This window comes from Cheilinus undulatus, linkage group 8 (genome assembly GCF_018320785.1).
Source record: "Cheilinus undulatus linkage group 8, ASM1832078v1, whole genome shotgun sequence".
NCBI classification, from domain to species: Eukaryota; Metazoa; Chordata; class Actinopteri; order Labriformes; family Labridae; genus Cheilinus; species Cheilinus undulatus.
Genome location: NC_054872.1, coordinates 47,534,726 through 47,561,264, shown reverse-complemented (window position 1 = coordinate 47,561,264; position 26,539 = coordinate 47,534,726). Strand labels below are relative to the sequence as shown.

Here is a 26,539-nt window from a genome sequence, read left to right as displayed (position 1 = left end):
TTAATGAAATATTATCACAAATGCTTGTTCTAAATAGTTGTATCTCTTGTTTTTTTTCTATATAAGTTAAAATACAGGAACGTTGATCTCCTATGAAAACTGGTTTATCAAATCACCTGTTACATCTCGCAAAAACAACAACAATAATGAAAAAAATCCCAAAAATATATGTTAGAGAGAACTAACAGCATTGCAAACAATATCAGTAGGAATACACCTAATTTATTAAAAATGTTTTTGAAAAAGCTGAATATATTTGCATTCTCTTTTAGAAATGATGAATATGACATGCATTATATGCATTTTTAGGACGAAATTTTGACAATATTGAAATCTCGTCCATGTTTTCTCCATTGCATGTTTGTGAAAAATCTTTGATGCATCCTTGTGGATATTGGGTACAGTCTTCTCAACATCAGAGTTTTCCTCTTCTAGTGCTAAAGTAGGCTAATATGCATAAGCATCCTTTTCTAATAGCTCCTCCTATAAGGTCTAGCTATGTGTGAGTTTAAATCCCCTCTCCTGCTCTCTGATTGGCTGGCTGCGGTTTCAGCAGAGCCCTGATGTTCTGGCATTCAACATCTGGGAGAAAAGTGAGCCGGGCTGGGCGGGGCTTAAAACAAAAACTCAAATCATCAACGAATCACAGAGGATAGAGTTCTTCTTCTGCCGCGTGATTGGCTGGAAGGCTTGTCAGAGAAGGCTGTGGGCGTGGCCTGAGCGGCAGCTCAAGTGTTGTGATTTCAGTGGAGCTTCAGTCTTGTCACAGGAGTGAGGGGCGCCTTGACTCCGCTGTGGCGCTCTGGGATTACTAACCGCTTCACTAAGAAAACTTGTTCAAACTTAACAACTCTGCCTTTTTACTGCGACACTGCGGCTTCTTCTCTTCTGCAGTGTCTTTTCTGAGAGACTACGACGTTTGTTTTATTCACACTGGAGGAACGAAGGAAACAATAAGGTAAGAGAAATGTTTTCGCTGGCTTGTTAAGGACTTTGACGATGCTGCTGCTGCTGCAGCTGCGCTCACTTTGCTCTGAAGGAGCCTGATGCTCCAACTTTGACACAACAGAGAGCTTTATTTACCCCTGAAAGAGGCACATAAACGTCTGTGTGAATTTTAGCAATGCCAACACAACATTTTAGACACATTTTACCTGCTTCAATGGCTTCATTTTATATCCTCGAGTAGATTTTGTGCTCCGCAGAAGCTGCTTGTTTTCTCCTTTTCCTTCTGCAGCTTTTGGTCATCTTTTGCACCACATGCTAAAGAGGTTATACAAGCTATTAGACACAACGTTGTCGCATTTTCTTTGTGCATTTCACCACAGTTGTATCACCCTTTAATACTCAAAATGTTGTTTTGCTGGAGCCTACAGCAACTTATCGAAATAGCAGCTGATATCGTGTGTCTGTGAGTGGCGTCATGCCTAAGACTAATTGAATTTAGATATCCTGGTTTGTTTTCTAAGGGGGAAAAAAGCCAAATTTTTGTACTTAAGATCTGTTTGTTCAATGAAAAGGACCAGACATTGGGGAATAGCTCCTCTTTACTTTCAGATAACACAAAATCAATGCAATCTCATGACAGCGGAATCAACTGTTTGGGTGGCAGCTTCAATTTTTTTGAGCTGCAAATTTCCCACTTATTTTACATGCATTTTAAAGCATGCTCACTTCATCTGCAGGGTGTCCTGATGCCACAATCGGAGGGAAAAACGATGAGCTCATTCCTCCAAAGGTTTCAGCATCAGTCAGTATTACCTCAGATACACAGAGAGATTAGAAACCTGTGTTTCCCTCTAATAAGATCCCCCCGAGGAGCCGCTGCTGGTGCTTATTTATGTTGGAAAGGATGCTCTTCTGCAGCTTTTGAGCTTTCCTCCTGCACAACTCTGATTGAGTCTCCGCCTGTTGTGCATTAGCCCTCTCATTGCCCTCAGTGGGTGTTCAGTTTCAGTTGAGGCTAAGAGCATTTCAACAATAAATAAATCTCTCCTGTGCACAAACAGAGACAGACTACACCACTACTTCTTCATCGATCTTGGCCAGTTGTAAGGTATTATTTTCGCCCTGTTTCTTACCTCAAAGGAAGCTGGGTCTTGCTGCTCTGTGATCTATCTTTATCTTGCAAAAGTTTTGCAGGAATACAGAGAAATGCATGGGCAGCTGAAAGGCTGCATGGATTAAATAGAACCGTAGAGATAGGGCTGGGCGATATGGACCAAAAAAAAAAATAGGTCTCTTTGTATTTTAACTGAATGTAGGGCTGCTTTATTATAGAAATACCACGATCACAGTAACGTGAATTGGCAAAGAGATCACAATTATTTAAGAAGATTGCTCATTGATTTTAGAACATCTAAATGCATTGCATTCATTGATCCTCCACCAAGCTATCAGCACATATACATCTGTAGTTTTTCTTTTAATGCTTCATTACCTGCTTTGTGTTTACATCCTTGTATTCCATGTGCAGAGACTATTGTGGTTTCAGCATGGCCCAAGCCATTCTCCAGTCTTACTCCCTAGTTTGCACCCTGTCGTAGCTCCCCAACAATGCCGTAAAAACCTAAAAATAAGTCATTTAAATTATAGAAAAGTAGGAATAATACGATCTGATTTTATTTTTGTTTTCTAGGTAGTGCTGATGTGCTTTTTCAGACAAAATATAGCAACTGTGTCTTGCATCGTGGATGGCTTATAATGTTGATTGAGAGCATGTCTCTTGCTAGCATGAATGTGACGGCCTCTGTTATTTCTATCCATGTCTCCTGGAGGTGGTTAGATAGGTGGGTACATTGCACAGCTTGTCTTTGTTGCATTTGCAGGAGTCTCTTGGTCATAAACTACTTTGTGTTGTGTGAATTTCCAATGATAAAAAAAACTGTGATGTCTCCTCAAGAGGCAAACCTGCGTTCCCCCACATAGATGACACAGTTGGGCCACACAGGTATATTTACAGCCAACAAAGTATATTTGCTGATCATTTCTTTATTCTTTTTTTTTTTTTAAATATATACATATATATATATATATATATATATATATATATATATATATATATACCATTCATGAACAAGAGAGATGTCCAAATATATATTGGAACTACCTGAGGAGTGATTTAAAAAATCAGAGTTTTGCAGTGACATTTGAACATTTTTCTGCAGCTCCTTGTTGTCGTTGTCATCCTGTACTCCTGCACTCAAGGAGGATGTCATCAGTCTGACTTCACACATGTCACTCCCCTGCAGTAAAACCCTTTAAAAGTCAAGTAATGTGATTGGATAATTTTCAAAAAAATACTGCCAACAAATACTGCCACAAAAGCAGAAATGAACAAAATTAACTTTCAAAACCTAGTGCCATTCTGCACGAAAAACTGCAGGTACAACTGTGTAACAAATTCAGAATGTTATTTTGAATTGTTCCACGTCCAACTACTAAAATCAGAGTGCTACCGTATGTTTAAGGCTGTTTTGATCATTTTTCTAGCAGCTTTTCAAACTAAGCTGACAAGAATTTTGGCTCATTCTGCTCCTCACTTAAATTAAAGTGAGAACTGTTTTAGTGGGAGGAGCAGAGCACACACTGTGCAGAAAAGGAAGGGAGAGAGTACTTCATTTAGCTCATGTTTAAAATAAAACCTATAGACCAAACCAGGCACAGCATGTGCGCAGTAATCTTAGGATCTCTGTTATTTTTTCCATAAAATATTGAAATTGAAACTCTATTTATTGTCCAGCACTAGCTGATTAGTAATACATGATATACAGGCATGTGCATATCTTTTAGGCATGTAGGGTGCCAAAGATTCATCACAGACCTGATGTGCCTTAACTCTGTGGCTGTGAAGCGTGGGCAGAGTCAAGCTCAACATATGTCGACACACAAGTGTATCACGTGGCAGCCAAGGTCAAGCTTGATGCCGTTTCTTTTGTCTTGTTTTTCACCCCTGGTGATAAACCTGGAGACCGCTGGCAGTTTCTGAGCCCTTGGGACATCCACAGCATGACCGGGGACTCATGGCAACCCGACCACCCACTTGGACTGTACCCCAGACTGTGCTTACTCTCCACATCCACCCTTTACTTTGACCAAAAGGTGTAGACTTTATTTTTTCAACAGATCATTTTCCCAGGCTCCTTGTAATATGCAAGGACATCCAGAGCACAACCTGGTTTGTGTCAATCCTCCTCTCCACCTGATAGTGCCCTCAGGTGGCTTACTCACCATTACGCATCTTACTTTATACTCAGTGTTTGGCACAAACATGCCTAAAAGTTCTGCACAGAACTCAATTTCTTTTTTCTGTAAAGAAAACAGGGTCAGTTGAATGTGATTTCTACATGGGCCAATTGGAAAATGTCAGTTAGGCACTTTTTATTGAGCCAGCTCCTCAATGCCAACATGTACATGAGAAATGGCATAAAATTTATTACCTGTTATAAAATGCCCCTTTAAATACAATGAAATAAGCAAAATAATTTTCCTTATCTAGCTTGATTTAAATAGAGTATCTTGAAGTAGGAAGAAACTTATAATTTTAATGCAGCCTAATGCACATAGATGTAAAGAATATTGTCTTTTCTAAAGATGCTCAAATGGAGAAAATATGCTGTTAAAACCAGCTGCTTGCTCATTCTGGTACAGTTTTTATCACTTTGTTTGGTAATGCTCACATCATGCCAACATTTTGTCTTGTTTGACTATTAACCAGACCTGAGTTTGTCAGACAGGTGATGTCTTCTGCCTAGTTTAAAGTCTTTAGGTTCAGCAGATGTCAGCTCTAAATAGAGTGGACACAACTGAGAAAGACTGGCTGATAATATCTGTCCATGCCACATTATTATATATATGTCATCAGATAACTGATGCTGAACTGATGCATCAGTGCATCCCTAGTCTTTCAATACATCTTCCCTGAGGATTTATACTGATATGTCTCAAAAACTGGATAGCCCTAAATGATCTAAAACTTTCTGAATAATTTTGCTGCTCCACAGCTTTTTAAATTGAAAAATTTGCGGTATTCCTTTAGAAGTAATTTGTTTTTAAGCTGTTGGCTGGGCTAACAAAGCATTTAGAAATGTGACTTTGGGCTTTCTGAAATCATTAAGGGCCTTTTTCAAACATTTTGACATTTAATATACTTAAAGATTGATCCCTTAATCACGCCGTAATCATTCTCCTACAGCAGAGTCAACATTTCCCCCCTCATACTGAGCCTCTTGTTTTGGCCGTTGGAGGAAAAAAAACATCATGCAGTCTTTGCTCTGGCCGGTCAGATGCTTAAGTGGAGACAGTGTGGTTGGATCTTGTGATTTCCTCTGGTTTTGTCTTCCTTCTGCCCATCTCAGCAGCTGCAAGGAGGCAGCTTTCCTACCCCAGTGACCCAGCACTCTGTGCGGCTCAGAGGACGCCTCAGTGTGGTTTCAGGTTATTTTATTTGACATGTTACTGGTCGACTGACAAGGAGAGGTGATGCTTCCCCTGCAGGAGAGGTGAGATGCTCCTGTGTTGTCTCATACTCTGCTGCATGTCTGACTTGTACTCCTACTTAGACTATATATAGGACAAATAAATCTATATTCAGGCCTTGTTTTGGCAGTCTGCTGCGCTCATAAACAATCAACTCATCTGCTGTTTCCTCTTTTTCTAATAGAAAACACCATTAGAGGGTCTCATTTGTGCTGACGGGTTAGTTCCAGCTGTAAATGTGGGAGCATTCATTTCCTCGTCACCTCTGCAAAATAACTCGCTCTCCGTCCAGCTCTCATTTCCAGTCCCTGATAGGTCCGCTGCTCGGTTAGCATGGTTAATGGTGCGTTTAGCCCAGTTTGTAATTTTATTTCCGATTTCCATCCTGGCACTTGCTTTTAGTTTGAAATGACGAGAGTAACCCAATGTGAGGAGGGAGGGGGACCCGGCGTGTGCAGATGGCGTCTTCCTAATGGGTCCTCAGGGTAATGATGGTTGAAATAGGCTCCTAACCAGGGGCTGAGGACTGTGGCCCTTGGGGGACGTTCAGCGGGCCTATTTCCATTTTCATCATCGAGATAAAGTGCTCAATATTCGAACTTCACCACATATAACACTCATACACAGACAGTTAGGCTGCAGTTTGGTTTGGTCATGGAGAAAAAACTGAATTTTAGTGTGAAGACATGATACATTAAACCCCCCGGGCTGACTTGGAGTCGCTGAATTGCTGCACTCACACTCATTTCCCCCCATTTCAAGCTCAGTAGAACTTGAGAGCAATGGATAATATTTTTTGGCGAGTGTTGTGGCACCTCGACAACAGTGATTTGTCTAAAGTGTCTCAGACCTCAAGCACATGGCGACATTGTGGGGCCGTCGACGTCTGAAGAATGGTGGCGGAGCAGTGGCGTGCTTCAAGAAGCAACAGTTAATCTCTGCTCCTACATCCGCAACATATGGGGCTTTGTTTGGCCCTGCACCTGAAAGAGGCACTGGCCCCTGGCACCTCATATATCACTTTGATAATGGCTGGTTACCCATGGCAACTGGGTGGCCTATCAGAACTCTGCTTCTTGAGGTGGAGAGTTTGATAAAAAAGAGAAGTGTTAAGAAGCAGGGCTGGGCAAGATGGACCAAAACTTACATTTTGATTTTTTTAAGCAGTAGATTATAGGATACAGTTGTATACAGATGTAGAAGCTCTGTACGATTCTTATACAAATCAATTACTGAAACCTTTTAATACCACAACACCAAAAAAATGTCCTAAACTAAAAACTAGACCATGTCCTGGACAACCAGTATTATAAATGTAGGTTTTTCATTATCAAATATGCAGACAAACTTTTGCATGTCATCTAAATTTTACAAATACGCTGGCAACTTTTAGAAAGATCTGCACTCTTAGATGTCAGACTTTCAAATCTACTGTATTTTAATAACCTGTGCCATCAAATAATAAGGTAACTTTATTTAAACCCAGATGTAGATTTGGTTTTCTGCAGGTAATAGAAATGAGGTGAATTAAAGCAAGCTGAAAGCAAGATTATAACACTCTAAATCAGTGGTTCCCATCTGGTGGGTTCGGGACCCAAAAGTGGGTCACGCATGTTTTCCTGAAAATAAAATTGCATCAAAATTGCCAACAAAACTTTTTTTGCCTCTCATCTTTGATTTGTGGCATGTTTTGCATTTTTAAGGTTGAAATTGGGATATTTTTCATTATATAAACCCAATTGGTCAAACACGATCAGAAATTTGGGTCGCAGTTTTTCATTGGGTAGTTGATGGTGGGTCCTGAGACTCAACCAGTTGAGAACCCCTGCTCTAAAGTGATCTTTTTAAAATGGTGTTGGTGCCTAAATGGTGCCTGAACTGATTCCTTTTAGAACTTAATTTAGGCCCTCTCCACACAGGGACGACAACAATATATTGCCGTTTCGTTTTGAGAAAGTTTCCCGTAGAGACAGTGTCATTTCAGGAAACGCTATGTGACGTAATTGTTTCAAGAAAGATGTGGATAGCCGTCCACACGGAGACGAAATGGTAGTCGTTTATGGATCAGTGCACTCTGGGACCCGTTTTCAAAAAGTATCATTTAAGGTCACCCAAAACGCCATTTCTGTTTGGATGAAATGGTGATTCGACAAAAGTGAGTGTTAGCATGCCTGGTTGCCTGTGATTTACTGGTGACCAGTCCAGGGTCCAGGATATGCTCTGCGTCTTGCCCAGTGACAGCTGGGATTAGCTTCAGCCCCCTGGGACTGCCAATGGGATATGCGATGTAGAAAATGGATAGAACATGGGATAAGAAAAGGAAATGGGAATAACTTCTCTATAACATATTTCTTGCCTTTCAGTTGGAGTGGCAGGGGGTTGCACTAGAATGGAGGAGTACCAAAATGAAGCATCAAAATCTGTGTTGTAATTCGGTTCATTAGGCACTGGATCTATTGATACTGGTACCATGCCAGTACCGGTGTTTGGCTACTCATCCCTAGAATTAAAGCAAGATAAGATGAGAATTTACCACCAAGAAGTAGAAACACAGCTAGGAGAAATGTGCAATCACCAGCAAAAGAAAGAGAAAGAAAGAACGACAAAAGGTGAAAAAAAACAACATTTTATCTGTACTGTATCTTGACGATTTTTCTTCTTACTGTTAGAGAGAGCAGCGTCTAAGTTGCACAAACATGTTGACAACATTTGGAAAAGTGGTGGTGGGGTGGTAGTGACAGTTTCCCTTGCTCCTCACCAGTAATACCCATGATATTAGATGGATGATATTATGCATCATTATTATAGACAATGTTGTCTCACCCATTATCTTGTTTGAAAGTAGATTGATATATCTGTAAACTGAATTATTGCCCAGCCCTAGTAAGAAGCTGAGGATTGTGGCTCCAAGACTGGGTCGCCCCCTCCTCCCCTAAACCCTCAGGCTTGTTGTGCTGTGTCCACTGAAGGGTGTTGGACCCCTAGGGAGTGAATTATTACCTGTCAGCCCCACAGCCTCCTGGTCATCCATAATCCAAGGCTGACACAGCACAGGCTGGTCCGGGCTATCTGCTGAGACCACCGGGGTCTTGGCCTCCAGGTCCTGGCCCCGTTTGGCCACAGCTGCTCAGAAATCACATTAACATGTTGCATCAGGCGTTGCGAGCGCACAGGTTCAGTTAAACAGGCGCGCCTGCCTCGTGCCTCCAGTGGCTCCTCCATCACTGTCTCCACTGGTGGATGGAGCTTCTTTTCGGTCTGATTTTCAGCCGCTCCTCTGACTGAACAGAAATAACTTCTTCACTGTGCCTGAAGAAAAGTTCTCCCTCATCTTTCTGCTGACTCAGGATCTCTCAGGTACATTAGCTGGTATGAATTTTAACGATCATTTTTAAGATCGCCAGTGGCACAAGCTTAACGTGTACTGCAAATTTAGTTACATCTGTTTTAAGGCTGTGCAAAAAACAACAGCACCACTTTCTACATTACTGCTGGTTCTGATTTGTATTGATTTATATTGATTTTATGATATAAGCCACTTTTTATCAGGGCTTAATTTGGGCTGCTGCCTTTTGCATCACTGCCCTGCTCAGGTGTGGGCCTCTTCTTTCCAGATAAGATAAAGAAATACAGTGAAATTTGTCAGCCAGCGACAGAGCTCTGTCACTCTTTCAAACTGGAGTGTGATCGGTAGATCAGAATAAATGCTTCAGGTCACCGGTCACCTGCGGTTAATGTCGTCAGCTGAGAGAAGCACTGAGTGTGCAGTTGAGTGTGATTATACAGGCTAGTTAAATAGCCAGCCATCAAGTATTGAAAATATTAGCATTGTTAATCCAATTAAACTTAAATGCAGCATCTTTGTGCGTTCAGCCATCTTCATCCACTCAAATCAGCCGTGGTAAGATCCCCCAAACTTTGTAAGAAGTTCTGTAAGTTACAGATATTAATCAGGTGTAAAAACTGTGTTGAAATAAACAGGATCAAAGTAAAGTAGTGAACTAAACATGGGGACCAGGGCTGGGCAATTAACTGAAATGTAGATTAAATCGCAATATGACCTACTGCAATTTTCACACCGCAGAGGGTGCAATTTTTCTTTGACCTGAAATGTGTTTTGAAATACCAGTTTTATACATTTTTTGAGGCAGAGGTGTTTTGCTCTAAACATCATGCAAACATTCAAGTGCCAAAATTTTTTTCTAGAACAATTGACAAAGTTCCTATTTTTCTTGTTTTTGTATATTTTTGTCTTCAAAATAAGAATTTCATAAAATCATCACTCACTTCATTACAATTCATATCAAATTTGCACTTTAGGACAAAATAATTGCAATAAGACATTTTTGTTAGAGCGATTTTAGTTTTGGGAGAAATTTGCTCATGAAATTTTTGGATATTTTTGAAGAAATTTGAGAAATGTGTTTGGACATTTTTAGGAATTTGATTTGAATGGGGGGGCGTTGCTTTGAAAATTTGAAGTATCTTGAAAATTTGATTAATTTATTTGTAACATTTTGGGAGTTTGATTTGAATTTCTTTGGAAATTTGTTGAGAAAATTTTAGGTATTTTAGGTAAAGTTAGAAGCTGATTTGATTTTGGGGGGGGGTTGCTTTGATTTTTCTTTTTTTTTTTTTAGAAAGGTGAAAGGTGAAAAGCAGTAGAAAAAAGAAGTGGAAATAGTGGGCTTAAAGCAGAATTTTTTTCTTTTTTCTTTTCTTTTTTTTTTTTTTCAGACACCTATGTCTCGACCCATTGAAAACTGCACCGCAGTCCACTCTTGGGTCCCTACCCACCAGTTGAGAACCACTGACATAAATGATTGGTATCAGTGCTGGCAGCAAAAATATGAAGCTGTGGCTCTTAACGCGATAGTACGTCTCCTGTCTGTGTCTGAGCAGTATTCTGCTAAGACAATCTCCTGTTTCCTCCTGATTTGTCAGCATGTGTGTCTGTTTAACGCTGTAGGGGATGGTGTTATAAAAGGCTCTATCTGCTGGCTGTGGATGGATTTGTTGAAATGTTATCACTGTGACATACATCCAGAGTAAGTATGTCGAAACTGTCAGTTTTGTAGCTGATTTTCTGCTTTTCTGGGTCATATTAAAACATCTGTCTTCCATTGAATCTGTTTCATAACCAGTTAAAATCCTCATGCATGCTTTAAAATAAAACCTCACAATACTTGCCTGTGTTCCTGGTATTGTAGCGGCTCTCTGGAAGTCAGGCTGAAACCGTGGATGTTTTCAAAGCTAACAAACTTTTCTTGCACTAGTCCAATCATCAGCTATTAGGTCCCGAGTCCCTGGCAGGTTTGTAATTACCTCTGATTCCAAAAACAGGCGTGTGGTGGCCTCCTTCCCGTGGTCCTGGTTTTGGTTAGCACCGGTCTGGAAATTACAGCCAGGCTGATGAGTGTAAATTCTGGTTAAGGAAAAACCTTCGGAGTTCAGCGGAAGGCTAGAGGGAGAAGAAGAAGAGAAAGACGGCGGGAGGCGGCAGACCACAAACTGGACGGGTGACAGGCCTCGCTCGCTCAGTCCAGACTGGCTGTCTTCCTGCGGTTTTGTCGAGCTTCTCCTCAGAAACGTTAACCCCTTGTCGAACATGGACTTTGGCTCTGCTTACCAACCCGACTCGGCCACAAGCGGTGCAGCGGGGACACCGGGTGACTGTCTGGTTATGCTTTATGAAGCAGAATGTGGATGGAGTCCAGCTGTTCTAGGGAACTATAACCTGCGTCCTGTGGTGTCAGCAGATTCTTAGATTTATTTTCCAAAGCAGAGAGGGTCCTCTGTCTCATGAAAGGATCTTTGTTTTGAGCAAAACCTCTGTTAGTGTCAGCTTTCAGGACTTTTATTGTTTGATTTCTGTGTAAAGTCATGCACAGAGGTTTCTCTGTTGTCTTAGTGGTTTTATGATTTTACAGTAAGGGTAATGATGCTTGTGGCTTTACTCTCTCCATGTCTCTGCCCTTTTCAGATAAAGGACAGAGACTCTTCAGTATCATGTACCCAAACAGACTCTGTGAACTACAAGGAGGATGCGTGTGAAACCCACAGGGCAGCTTGAAAGCAGCAGGCACAACAAAAGGGATCTTTCTTGAAAGGAACCAAAATGAATCATCCAAAAATCCGCGTCACTTTTCATGCATATTTCATGTGAAGGAGTCGCTAATGCGGCTTCATATGTGCGTGGATTTTCATCGTTTTAAGGGATTATTAGCGGATGACTAAGCGCAAAGATCTTCCAAAACCCCCATTCAGCCGCGTCACCCACAATCCCCCAGAATCCTGTTTATTTTAAAAACCTTAACGCTCAGTAGCATAATATTAACTCCCAGAAGATTAAGATAATACAGACATCACAGCACTTTCCCTCTCGCCACAGCAGAGAGCACAGAAACAGAACTTCATCCTCTAAATCCACTTCGATTCTCCTCGCTCCTGTGTCTAATGGGAGGAAGCGACTGAAATAAGGAAACAAGTGTCCCTGTAAATAACCTCGGGGCATACATACAACGTATTGATTGGCGAACTCTTGGTTGGATTTGCTGCAGAGGGGAGGGGGAACCGGGTGACAAAAGTGTAGTGGTTTGTTGCTCCAAATGATCCTTTAATCACTTCATAATGAGAGCAGACCTCCCGCATCATTGATTAGCCAGCCAGGCTGAAAGTGGAGCAAATCACCTTCCAGACTCCCCAAACTCCTGCCCATCTTACTGGGAGAGGAGAAATGGACTCATCTCTGATGGTCTCCACTTTGAACTGTTTTTATTTAGCCATGATGATTAAAAACTTGGGCTTGGAAATTAATTGCAAATTTGATTAAATTGCAATATGGCCTGCTGCAATTTACCATTTGCAGACGTTGCAATATTTCTTTAACTTGAAATGTGTCAAAATACCAGCTTAATGATAATCCCCTTCAATAAAGCAATTGATAACAAACATGTATGAGCAAAAATAATTACTGTTAGATATTTTTTTAATCGTCTTGCCCTAGTTCATTCCATCAAATTTTGATGAAACTAAGCGTTAGTTCACAGAAGTCATACCCCCTAGCCACAATCAGCTGACAGCTCCTACAGCCAATCACAGCTCTTTCTCTCAACACAGTGGTGTATCTTAATATGACATACTTCCCACTAATCCCTGCTCAGAAGCACCACACTGCTGCTGCTGGCAAAGCATAACCTCCTCCACCCCAGCCTCCTTATTATAATATCCAAAGATTCATTGCTTGAATTTGAAAAATATGAAAAAGATGAGGAACCTAATCATAATCACGTTGGGGAAAAAAAATCATAATTAGATTATTTTTGCAAGTCATCCAGCCCTATTCAAAACCACAAAAGAATTAAATACAGTGAGAGACATTAGAAATATCCTTAAACTGCAACAAAGCATACTCAAACTGTTTTTGTATTATATTTTCACTAAGGCTGAAATGATTCCTTAGTAATTTGAGCAACTCCATTACCACAACTCCTGGTGGAAATGAAGTGCCAAGAGCAGGGCTGTCCTAACTTTTTCCACTGGGGCCACATACAGTTGTATATGAGAAGTGGTACTCCACCTTGGGGTGGGGGTCACAAGACACTGAGAGGGGGTCAACAGATGCCTTAAAAAAACTAAGTATATTTTTTAGACAACATTGTTACCACTTTACACCAATTTTACCAAATGTTAACCCTTTTCAACACTTTTTTTCACCAATTTTACAAATATTAGCACATTTTTGCCACTTAAAACCCATTTTATTTATTTTAAACCCTTTCCATTACTTATTTTCTGCTTGTTTTTGCCACGTTCTGCCTATTGCTGCCGCTATTGACTCATTTTAACCAGTTATCCCATTTTTGCCAGTTCATATCAATTTTTCATCCCATTCCACCAGTGTTAATTTCATTGACTAAAACTATGATTAAAACTATTCATCGACTGCTTTTTTTCCATGACAGAAGACTAAGACTAACAAAAACAGATCTGTGATGACTAAAACTGATAAAATCTAAGTTTAGTCTAGTCTAAATCTAAGTTAGTTTAGTTTAATCTCATACAAAGACATCCAGTCAATGCGCTGAGTCCAACACTGTCATGTTAGTGAGATATAGTTGAGATTAATGCAAGGAAAGACCACACGCATCATTAATTGAATTATTCAGTTAATTTCCCTTTGAAATTCAGGAGATGGTTTATACCGGTAGGACTTAAATGCACTTTTTATAATGTAGAACCTGGCACATGTGCAATCATGGCAATTTTCAATTAACAAGTAGCTGTTTACTCCATAGCGTATAGATCTGAAAACATGCTGAGCGTGCACTATTTCTTGATTCATTATTTATGCCTCATTCTCTGTTTGAATTTCTATTAAATTTCTAAGAAATGAGCCGCTTGGGAACAACCCAAGAATCAACCAATGAGTCAGTGTATTTGTCTTGTTTTCTTGCATGTTTAAAAATGCCCAAAGCTGCTGTTTCTGATGAAAGTGCTCTTCATGATACCTGGACTGATGTGCTGCTGCCTTTCTGCTGCTGTGGTGGTGGCTGTAGGTGTGTAGGTGTGCCCGCTAAGGATGGAATAGAGCGTGTCATGTTGTGTCATATCAGAAATGGCCACACATTTATTGATTCCAGACTACTTTCATATTATTTAAGATGACTCATTTTTAACTTAATATTTAACCACATGTAAAAGATTTTAAGTATGTCAGTGTATTCCCTGGTTTTATTTGGAAGATGAGAGGGGCGGACCACTTTGAGTTTCCCTATAAAACTCCTGGACGATGAACACTGCAGGGATCTTAAAAATCTGAGCTAGGTTAATGGCCTCTCAGTCTGCAGCCCCTCCTGTTGTTGAACTCAGGAGTGAATACCTGTAACTGATGAACTCTTCAGCTCATTTTGAGAATATTAAGTTGTAAAGCCTGCATGCTGTTGCTCCCGCATTACGTTCTGCACAGCGACAGAGCAAAACAATACCAGAGTGCAGCAATTTAACAGAAAATTGAAGTTGATTTTGGTCTCTTCAATGGACGATTCTCTGGCAGAGTTGCTTTTCTGACTGAGATGACTCAGTGAAGGATTTTTTTACTGAACAAAATGAGGGCGCATTGACAAAAGTAAAGATAATCGAACAGGTGGTATATATGCTTTCAGAAGAAATGTGTTCCATCATGTGGAATAGAACTATCTGTATGATGCTGAACATCAGACCTGAATGAAATGATAGAGAACAGGGAAGAAACAGTTGATCACATAAGAGTCACATCTCACCAATGAAAAGCAGCCAAAGAGTGTCGAAACCTATTTTTAATTACAAGGTAGGCTTTGTTAAAGCAATTTTTTTGATAAATTGATCTAAAATAGTTCTAAAAGTATTCAGCACCTAGTCAGCTATTCAAAAACAAATGGGCAATGTCACTGAGACTATTCTTAATTAGTACAGTCCATGGTTTACAATATGGTTTGGAACGATATGGATTTTGGTGGGACAGATGCGAATACCAATATGAGGGAATAAAAAATTTGGATAACTGATATATCGGCTGATTAAATGTATTCATACCTTTTCAATGAATTGATAAATAAGACAAATAGCTAGACTTTCAGAAAGCTGATATTTCTTCTATATGCTTCTTCCTGAGGCGGTAATGGGTATAGGTGTGGGGAGCCTCACATTGAAGAGTTTGTGATACTCTGTCAATGCCACTCAAACGCACCAGAGGGTCAGAATATTGGGAACACCTCTTACAACAACTGTCACTCTAATCTCAGTGGAGAAGAATGAATCACCTCTCTGACAGTGTCAACAGCATTTCAAAAGTCATGCATTTGTTGAAGTAGAATTCGTGCTAGAGATGAAGTTTACGTAAGTTCATGCAGGACACGGAAGTCATACGCCCAGCTGTTATCAGCTGACAGGCTGATGTTCGAATCACTATTCCCAACCCCACTCAACCAATCACAGCGCATGTTCAGTAATAAGGCGGCGTATTTAAATCACGTCTCCACTCTCACTTATCCCTGCTACACCTATGCTACCCTGTCACTGCTGTCAGAATTATTGCCTCCTCCACCCCAGCCACCTCCTTTTAAATCTCCATGTCATATCCTATGAAGTCACCACATGTATTTACCCATGTGGTGATTTTGCATGCACTCTCTGGAAAGCCTAAGCAGGCTGCTTGGCTAACCCAGGGAGTACTCTGAAAAGCAGAGCTATAACGCCAAATCTAACTGCATTCCATTTGGCAATAAATGGTTCAAATCTATGACAAGAGTGTTCCTGACTGAAATGTTATTAGTGTGCATTACATAGCACAGATGTGTCTAATGAAGTGGTCAGTGAGATAACGATGGATTTATTATTATCTGTACCTATTGTTATTGGTAAGGGGATAAGTCAAAAGACATCATCCACCCCCCAACCCCCACTGGTCGCAAATCGTCTCTAATTTACTCTGGGCTCATCTGGAAGCATGCAGCTGCCTTATTGAGAGTAGTGTTGCACCATTACGTTCATTGTGTTGTTACTGACTCTGCTAAAGTTTACAGTTAGCTAATGTTAAGCTAGGTTATGCTAACTTTAGCTTTTCTAACAAAAACATGTAAGCATGACTGACTCAACAAAGCATGTCATGACTCATTGACAACCGGGTTGAAATAATTGTTGGGCAATTAATCGTAAATTATATTAAATTGCAATATAGCATGCTGCAATTTTCAAATTGCAGAAGGTGAAATTTCTTTTACCTGAATATGTCAAAATACCACTCTGATACAATCTTTTTTTTAATGCTCTACACTTTATGTAAACATTATAGTTTTTTTTTCTTTTACAAAAATCCTATCCAGTTTTCTTGTTCATGTATGTTTTTCTTAATCAAAATGGGAATATTAAGAAAAATGATCTCCTTCAATATAGCAATTTATATCAAATTTTCTGTATGAGCCAAAATTGCAATTAGATATTTTTTTTTCTAAATTATTAATCTCTTATTTAACTTATCTATAACTGTGCTTGTTAAAATATAGAATGATTCCTTTCTTAAGTTTGTTGAACAAGATGTAGATGAGATGATATTATCAGCTGATTAAACCTGCGGGCCAGTCAATCAGTTGGACCCTAATGATATGCCAAACTTTCACTGCCTTGCACTGATTATTTCACATTTCTGTGTAATTTATGAAAAACTCAATGTTCAGTCAAGTAACCTGCCACTGATGTATGATCCCTCAGTAGTGCTTGTGCTTAGGTGTGCAGCGCTGGATGTTGTTTGACTCTTAACTGTCACTTTTTCTATCTGGTTTTACAGATGGGTTCTGTCATCCTGTTCCATGGTCGTTGTTGGTGTGCCTGATATGCCCTTACACTGCAGATGTCACTCATTTCTTCAGTGGATACAGAGCTATGCTGTGTATCTCCACCTTGTCTAAGCTTCTGTAACATAGTCGGCTAAGCTCAGTGCTACAGGTGTGACCAGAAACAAGTGTCCAGCCTCTTTTTTGAGCGCAAGATCAGAAATTCACATTGTAGCAGAGCTTTGCCGTGACTTTTTACACTACAGTTAATAGTGACACTCATCCCTTGTTCACACCTCACATGTCTAAATGGAGCTATCGATATCATGTAGTATGACCTTCTCCTCATCTCCATCTTCTTCACGTAGTCTTGTCAATGCGGCTTTCTGTGCTTTTTTTGGCTCTCAATAATGTGGCGTGGGTGGCGCCGTAACACCCCTTTTCTTGGACTTTTCAATTTGTGAAGTTTTCTTTTCCGTTAGTGGGGTTATTTTCTCTGCCTGTTCAGCCATGGTGGCTATCAGAGCTTGTACTAACAGCCCAGTTACTCTCCTGTTTCCTCCAAACAAACGGCTGTTGTTGCTGCAGGAAATGTAACCATCCGTCTTGGTGCTGGAGGTTATTTCCCTGGAAAGACCTTACCACAGACCCGGAGCCTCTCGTCACCTCTCTGCAGGTCGCTTCATGCTCTTAAAAAGAAATATTTGGAACAGCTGACATTTGTCTTGTTTTCAGCATGAGGAACTCATTACTATCACATGTCGTGTTGAATCCAAACATCTCATCCCTAAAGAAACACAGGTTCTCAGATGATTTTTTAATAGGATGGCATGTTTGACTACAGACATGCATAAAACAACACCCTGGAATCTCACAACTGATGGAGAGAAGAAGGTGGATATAGAAGCAGACTTGATAAAAACAGGTTGGCTTTATTGAAGTTGGCCAGAGAATCTGCTGTCGGTCTGTTCTGGCTCATGTCTGTTTTTTTTTTTAGCTCTGTTGGTGAGTCTGTTGTTCGACAGCAGACGAGTTGGACAAACTTCTCGAACAGAATGTTTTAATTTTGGTTTGATTTAAGAGTCAGCTGTGTGCCTGAGCTCCCACTTTGTGCACAATTCAGATAAGGAAATGTATTTAATGTAGTTTTAATGCAGGTAATCTCATGAAGGCCGTCTGCAGAGAGAGAGAAACCTGAGCGTGATGAACAGCAGTCCAGTCCAGACACTGATTGATGTCCTGAAGTTCAGAATATAAATAATTTTTTCATCATTAAATAATATGTCCATTACCAATTACTCAAATTTTATGTCTCTGCACAGGTGACAACCAGGGGCCAGAGGAATGATGTTTTTTTGGAGTTGTCTGTCTATCTAGTGATGCTTTCACAGCCCTCCTGAGTATTTTCACAGCTGCAGAAGTATAATTGCTGAACATTTTATCTGAACATGATTGTGCGCTTAAGTGAGAGAATCTGAATCTTGCACTTTTTCTTGGATGAAGTCTGGGTCCGGCTCAAGGGGAGTATGAAACATCCTTTCAGACATTTCAGCCATGTATATCACCCTATGTGATGATGGCATGTTGCATGAAACAATAGAATGCAGGTAATGTCATCTGAATGGCTTTATTGAACGACTAATAAGTATTGTTAAAGGAGGAAAAAAGCTAGAAAACAAGGCTACAGAATGAGGTGGGATGTGACAAGAAGTTGTGGGTGTGACTCCACCTGCCTGGCTTGCGTGGCCGTTTCTTAACATGCTTTGGGCAGTGAAGCAGCAGCTGGCAATACACAATGAATGTGGGCTAGTTTTTGATTGCAGCAGGTCTTGAGCAGTGCATGATGGCAGTGGCTGCACTTGACAGCATGGGTTACTGGTAGTTTGGTTGCATTGGAGTGTTTGACGCAACCAACTTTGTCTTAAAAAAATTGAGAAACTAGATACCCAGAGTGTGACTCATACTCCAGATTTGGCAGTAGAACACTTAAAAAATTTAATTTTGTTATTTCAGTATCATCTCTAGTGTCTATTAGCTTTAACAGCTAATGATGTTTCCTTTGTGAATTTAAAGACCTATTAAGAAAGCATGCAAAGAAAACTGATTGTCTGACATGAAAGATTTATAATCAGGCGATCAATCATTGGAAGCCATGACATGGATAGTTAGTTGCAGCCTGTCTTTCACCTCCAGTGTGTACAGAAAATAATGAGAATATAAAAATCAGTGTTTGGTTTGGTGATCTTAAATTGATTGTACCATCAAATGTGCCACACTTGAGTCATTTCCTGTTTTGGTATTGTACAACACTCGCTGACAAAGTGTTGTACTTTGAGGAAGTGTGCTAAATCATGTTGGCATAAAAAGCAGTCCCTGTCCCCAAAACACAGAGTGATGCAAAGCATTGTGGGTTAAGAGCTTTTGGCAGAGAGAGACCGACTGATCGAATATCTGATTGATTTGTTTTCAGTTTCTCTTTTGATAATCCGTTGCACAGCGATTGTCCGGCTTGTCACATCTCGGCCAAAGCAATTAGTCTGACTGCACGACAGAGGGAGGGGAGGCCAGGGGCTGGAGGGGTCTGCTGCTTCGTTACTATAGGAGTAATTCAGAGTGATGATCATGTCTCATTGTTGCTTATTGCAGATTTTGTGAAATGAGAATTTTTATGGTGCTGAAATGTGAAATGAAGCAGGAAATTAAAAACCTAAGATAAGCCAATTTTTTTTCTCTCCTGTCCTCTTCATTCAGAGCCACTGTGTTTATGCAGTAATGCCCCTTCGTATCCCATCATCCCCTGCACTCTGAACACCAGGGTTGGAAATGAACTTTATCACCTACCTGCTACTGTGGGTGGTAGATTAAAAATCTACGAGCTACTCCTTTGTTTTCTTTGTTTCAACCAGCAGCATAATGTAATGTTGTGTAACATTATCAAAGCTAATAGTCTTCAAGTAATGGGCTGTTTTATGAATGGGGATGTTTTTCTTACTTGCTTTGTCTTGCTCATAAACACAAACCTCAACTCAGAGACAACATAATCAATAGCTTGAAGTATGCAGGCTGTAAGTGGAGAGTCATTACCAACAATTGTAGATGCATGAATGCTTGCTCAATGGATTCAGCTAGAGCTACGCTCATGTTATAGCTCATGATGTGTAAAGCACGTGGCTTGTGGTAACCTTACAAAGCAGATGGATTGTCCAGATTCCATGTCTGTCATCAGGCAGATCCATTTTGCAAAGCTCCAGGCTGAAACGTTACCAGATCTGAAACCGTCCTGACTAATCAGAGGCATTAGAGGAGAATGAGGCAGTAGCTGTTGGCAAGGTTTTACTGGAAGTTGATAGCATCTGGTTGGGAGAAGAACCTGGCATGAGCTGTTTGATAGATACAGATGGGACTTGGTTGTACTGTAGACCTGCATTGGCTGCAACCAGTGTAGCAATTAGCTCAGATGTAACTACAGTTTGATCAGAATGGGGCCACATTAAAATAAAAGCAAAGAGCCTTACTGGGAGCTCCTCTGGCCTCAGCATGAGTTTGATCCACCAGCAAGCTCCACCGTTTGTAAACTACCTGCCAAGCTAAAGTTACTTACTGGAGCTGCCCATGCCTACTACTTCATTTTGTCTCGTCGCTCCTATTGATCCATAATGAATGTGACAGACAGAATGTTCTTCCAATCACCTTCAGAGAATTTTTTTGAAAAGTCCTGCTCTTCCCAAACACTTAACCCTGTGGGTGCCAGAGTTTTTTCAAGAAAATATTCAATTTTGATATCAAGATTTCAAAAGGCTGTAGCTTGAAAGTGGTTAGAGATAAAGGCTTACTGTAAATGAGAAAAATCTTCAGTATGACCCAAAGTTTGTGATGGGAGTAAATTCATTCAACTAATTTGCATATTCTGACATCACCAGGCAGCCTCCACCACCATTGGCTGTGCGTTTTATCTCACAGCTTCTACTCTAGGCTTCTACCATGTCTCTACTTCCGCTGTGTTTTCCATTCCCGGTCTCCGTCACTTTTTGCGGTATTTTGAACCACCCCAAAATACCCCCACCACACCCCCGTGTCCACCCACCACGGCATTCGCTGATTACTCCCTGGGTGGTAAGCACGGTGAGGCAAAGCATTGGCTTTGCTGCGTGCGGACTGTCACGGCTCATGGACTGCCTGTCGGTGCCAACATAAGCACTGACAGCCTCACCCATAGTCTCACCAAATGACTGAAAGTCATGTCAGAGGGTGAAAATTCCCCTATTCCTTCTGGCATTGTGAGTATTTTCGCTACAATTCGCTCTCTTTCTCTCTGTTACGCTCCGACTCGTCTCCTCGAAAGGGGCTGCGTCTTTCAAACTCTATAAACTCCAAAACTTTGAATAGAAACACACCCACAAACGCTGCTGGGATTAAAGTTACTAATGTCTGCCATCTCCTGGTGTAAAGTAGTAACAACATTACGCACTGTATTTGAAGCTAGAGCCTGTTTAATTCAGCAATTTTGCTTGTTGTAATTTTGCGACTTTGGTGCTTAAAGAATTAAAATAAGTCCATGCAATGGATCTATGAAACAGTCTATCTGACACATTATGTTAGGCATGTAGCACAGTGATCTTCTGTTTTGGAGTAGCTTTGTTTCATGACTATTGAAAGCTCAAGCCATAATAATAATTGAAACTCAAGCTGTAAAGTTATTCACGTTTTTGCTGTTCAACTCACAGTTGGTTTGCTGCTCTCTTACTTGTTAGCAAGGCCAACCAAAACCACAGACGTACTTCTGTATACTACAGGGGTGTCCAAACTTTTTCCACTGAGGGGCACATAAAGAAATACATAAGGACAGAAGGGCCACTTTGGTATCCATAAGACGAGGTATATGACAGTGATCGAGTCAGAAGCAGAATAAAGGAGGAGCTGGGGTGGAGGAGGGTTGCAAGAGCAGCTTGCAGAGAGAGCAGCAGAGCGTGGCCAGGCAAGGGCAGTTAGAATAAGACAGCATGAGCATACTTGGGGCAAATCAGCTGGCCGTCAGCTGATGAGGGCTTGCGTTAGATCAGCTGACACAAGCTTCATGTTCAAATGAGACCATATTCCATTTTATTGCCAGGATACTACAGAGACTGTGGGTTGACCGATGTTTTTTCCAGGGCTGATCTCAGTCTAAAGTATTAGTTATGCATGTGACAGATCGCCATTATTTGAAACTGATATGCATTTATTATGACAAACTCAATGTACAGAGCAACACTGTAGCAGCAGGAAAACAGGAAGTGATGCGGTATACTCCCTGTGTCAGTGCCACTTAGGCCTTAGTGCTGATTGGCTGGTAGTTAGTTGTGATATCAAGCCAGTCAGATTGTGTATTGGCCAGGACATCAGGGGAGACTGTAGGGAGTGAAAACAAAACCAAGAGGGAAGACACACCTTGCAGTGAAGCTGCAGTAGCCTACCTTGGAACTGAGTAATTTTGGTCAATAATCAGTAAAATATAATGCTGATACTGATAATTACCTAAATGCCAAATATCTGCATCAAAAATCGGCCAGGCGATAATTGGTCTACCACTAATAGAGATGCAAACCTGTGCTGAGCTACACTCACCTCACCCTTTGACCTGCCATTTCAGCAGACTGACACTGACTGCGTGGTGAAACAGCGCTGTTGCCTCACAGCAAGACTGTTCCTGGTTCTCTCTAGGAACTCCTGCTACCACAGACCAAAGACATACTCATTGGGTAATTGGCAACTCTAAATTGCCCATAGATGTGAGTGTGACTGCCTGGATTTCCAGGTGGAAGAAGCTGAAGACTCTGATTGTCTGTTTTGCTGTTTTCTGTCAAAAATCCAGGGTGCTAATTCCTTACCCTGCTGCAAACACTTGCAGGTATTCATGTTTTTAGTTTCTAGGAATGCTTTTTTTCCCCCAGACTTTTCCCAGGTCTTCTGAATGCTCTCTCCTCAGCAGCGCGGTGTGGCCATGTTTCCTCAATGAGAGGCCCAACAGCATCTAATTACCAAACTTTCCTGAAATAGCCGTTTGACCTTGTTAGTAGAAAAGTTGGCCGTGTGAACTGACAGCGCGTCCTGCTCTGACTGTACACACTCTGTATGGATGACATGAAGCTTCACTCTTCAGGCTGTACTTTTAGGTGAAGGGTTCATTGATGGTTTCTGAAACTCAGATTGGATTCCCAGCTCTTCTCATCCCTCAGGCCTTTTATCTGATTTCTTATGCATGCACCGGGCGCTCTGCAGATTGGAATAGTGGCTGATTTTCTTGCTAACAACACTCTGCATAGCACTGTGCTTCAATCTGGAATGTGTTAAATTTAGAACATGCAGCTCGTCTTTGTATCCCTGAGAGTATGGAGTGTTTTACCTGTGTAGATGTTGCCTGGTTGTAATCTATGCTCAGCCCTCACGCTATTATTTGTGTATATTTTAACGGCCACCATATGTGCAGTGAAATCTTGGCCGGGTGTAAGATAAGTCTGCTCGCCTACACTTAGCTCGGTCATTTTTCCTTCGTTTCTCAGAACCCCGGGCTGGTTTCCATCGAATCCAGGCTATTTTTAAACGGGTCTTTGGGGAGAGAGCGCGGGGTTTATCGGGGAGGGGGGGTTCAGTTAGTGTCATATGAATCCAAAGTGGGCAGCGGTCCAGGATGAGTAAGACACACCTCCTCCTCCTCCTCTCCTCCCCTACAGTGGCCTGAACTCTTCCCATTCCAGAGAGGGTGTATGTGTGTCAGTTTATTAACCATGTGTTGACTCACCCCTGCAGCTGTGTGTCTGTGTGTGAGTGGGAAAGAGGTCAGGAATTGATTCTTCATAGATGCATCATGAGTCTCTCCTCAACACTTCAGCTTTGATGTAAAGAAGAAACTCAATCTGCGTTTTTAAATCTCCCTGTCAAAATAAAGAGCGTCTAAAAGTCAGGAGAAAACTGCCAAACTGGAGTTTGATGGCATCAATTGCTATTATTTTTAGCAGTCACCATGAAAACAGTAAAAATGTTCATGACTACAAGCACAGGCTCATTTAAGCTTCCTACATGCATGAAAATAGACACAAACCATTGGAATAGTGATGCTCCCAGAACAGTACTTTCAAAGCGTGGTTAATGAAACTGTGACTACATTTAGTTAGAAGCACTCAGGAAACAGTCAAAATGAAGCACTTTTGTAATTCAAGGTGGGATCACAGCAGTAGCAGGTAGTAGCTATCTTTAGCAGTATGTTTATCTTTATCTATCTTGAACTCTACACTGCGTTCCACATTATTATGCAAATGACATTTTTCTCTTATATTCCTCAATATTAATGCAAATGACATTCAGAATATTTTCAAGTCGTCAGCCATTCGAGCATAATTAAAATGTTTTTGAACAAACTTCATAATGATAACCATTATTTTTTTTTAACAATAAAAACCACAAAATGCACTTTTCCACATTATTATGCACAACAGAGTTTGGAGGATTTTATAGGTTGTAAAAAACTGAAAATGGTCATTCATTGAATTTGCAGCATTAGGAGGTCATATTTACTGAAATCAAAGCTGTTTCAATCAAAAACATCTTAACAGGCAATGTTCCATGTTAACATAGGAGCCCTTCTCTGATATCACCTTCACAATTCTTGCATCCATTGAGCTTTTTGGAGAGTTTCTGGTTGAATTTTTTGCAGGATGTCAGAATATCCTCCCAGAGCTGCTGTTTTGATGTGAACTGCCTCCCACCCTCATAGATCTTTAGCTTGAGGATGCTCCAAAGGTTCTCAACAGGGTTGGGGTCAGGGGAGGATCGGGGCCACAGCATGAGTTTCTCTCCTTTTATGCCCATAGCAGCCAATGACACAGAGGGATTCTTTGCAGCATGAGATGGTGCATTGTCATGCATGAAGATCATTTCACTATAGAAGGCACTGTTCTTCTTTTTGTACCATGTAAGAAAGTAATCAGTCAGAAACTCTATATACTTTGTCGAGGTCATTTTCACACTTTCAGGGACTCTAAAGGGGCCTACCAGCTCTCTCCTCGTGAATCCAGCCCAGAACATGACTCCGCCCCCTCCTTGCTGATGTCACAGCCTTTTTGGGACATGGTGGCCATCCACAAACCATCCACCACTCCTCCATCTGGACCATCCAGGGTTGCACAGCAGTCATCAGTCAACAAGACTGTTTGAAAATGAGTCTTCATGTATTTCTGGGCCCACTGCAACTGTTTCTGCTTGTGAGCATTGGTTAGGGGTGGCTGAATAGTAGTAACATGACTGCAAGCCTCTGGAGGATCCTACACCTTGAGGTTGGTGGGACTTCAGAGGCACCAGCAGCTTCAAATACTTGTTTGCTGCTTCGTAATGGCATTTTAGCAGCTGCTCTCTTAATCTGATGAGTTTGTCTGGCAGAAACCTTCCTCATTATGCCTTTATCTGCATGAACCCGTCTGTGCTCTGAATCAGACACAAATTTCTTCACAGTATGTTGATCACGCTTAATTTTTCATGAAATATCTACTGTTTTCATTCCTTGTCCAAGGCATTGCACTATTTGACACTTTTCGGCAGCAGAGAGATTCTTTTTCTTTCCCGTATTGCTGAAACCTGTGACCTGCTTAATAATGTGGAACAGTGCAGTGAAAAAAAATACATGTTACCATTATGAAGTTTGTTCAAAAACATTTAAATTATGCTCTAATGGCTGATGACTTGAAAAATACTCAGACTGTCATTTGCATTAGCCTAATATTTAGGAAAATAAGAGAAAAATGTCATTTGCATAATAATGTGGAACGCAGTGTATATGCTCAATTTGTGGTAACAAGTTTAAACGAGGCTATTTTGTACAGATGTGGGGATAGTTTGCCAAGAGGTTTTTGCTTGATCTTATGTGTGCCTTAAGCAAATAAAGGTTGAAAACCAGTGGTATATGAAATGGATGGATTTTGCTAATTCTCAAAACCAAAGTGATTCAATGTGACTAAGGTCATTTCAACTTTTTTTTTTTTTTTTTTCTTTTTTTGCTGACCAAAGGCTGCCTGTCTTATCTTCAGTTTTACTGGAGTAGATGCGCTGGCTCTCTCTGCTCCTCACTCAAATTAAAGAGAGAGCTGTTTTGGTAGGAGGAGAAGAGGACACTCTTTGATACCACACATGCAGCGATGTCATCATCTAAACTCATTTATCATTTATGGGGACTGAAATGAAAACTGGATTTAATCACTCAGTCCTGTAGCCCTCAAGATTTCCAGTGGTGCTGCAAAGCCATCATTTCTCCATTTAAAGCTGCAGTCTTTACAGTAGTTGAGCTCTCTTCTTACGGTCACACTGATAGTTGTAAAGCACAGGCCACCTCCAACGGTCGACTGCGATTGAGCCGTCTCTCCACAAGCTTTCTAACAGTATACCGCAGTTTTCTTTAAATGCAGGATGACCTGATGATGGAAAAAGTGTTAAAAAAGTGGCACTCCCTGCCTGTTCTGTGTCAATAGCATCCCAGCACTCTTTGCACTTAGAAGCGTCCACTTTCAATAACTAATTGAGGGCAACGTTTCACTCACATCAGGTCATGTGCGGTGGGTGATGGTGACGCTCAGGACTGTGTGTGCCTCCCTTTCTACTTGGACAGTTGCCACATTAAAATGTAGGACAGAACCCGCTTTATAGATATAAAAAATCAAAACTGTGCATTAAATTTCACCAAATTTCACGGAAGGTGATGCTGGCAGAGAGTACTGAAACAGCACCCG

The 26,539-nt window shown here is 40.9% G+C and overlaps 1 protein-coding gene across 5 annotated transcripts in view; it reads left to right on the top strand.

Annotated features, from left to right (window-relative positions):
• The first annotated feature begins 775 nt into the window (after positions 1-775).
• sema6e (sema domain, transmembrane domain (TM), and cytoplasmic domain, (semaphorin) 6E) overlaps positions 776-26,539 on the top strand; it is a 355,217-nt gene continuing 329,453 nt past the window's right edge. For all 5 annotated transcript variants that reach the window (XM_041793576.1, XM_041793570.1, XM_041793577.1 and 2 more), the window contains exon 1: positions 776-958. The gene's annotated coding sequence lies outside the window, so the exon portion shown is untranslated. The remainder of the gene's footprint in view (positions 959-26,539) is intronic.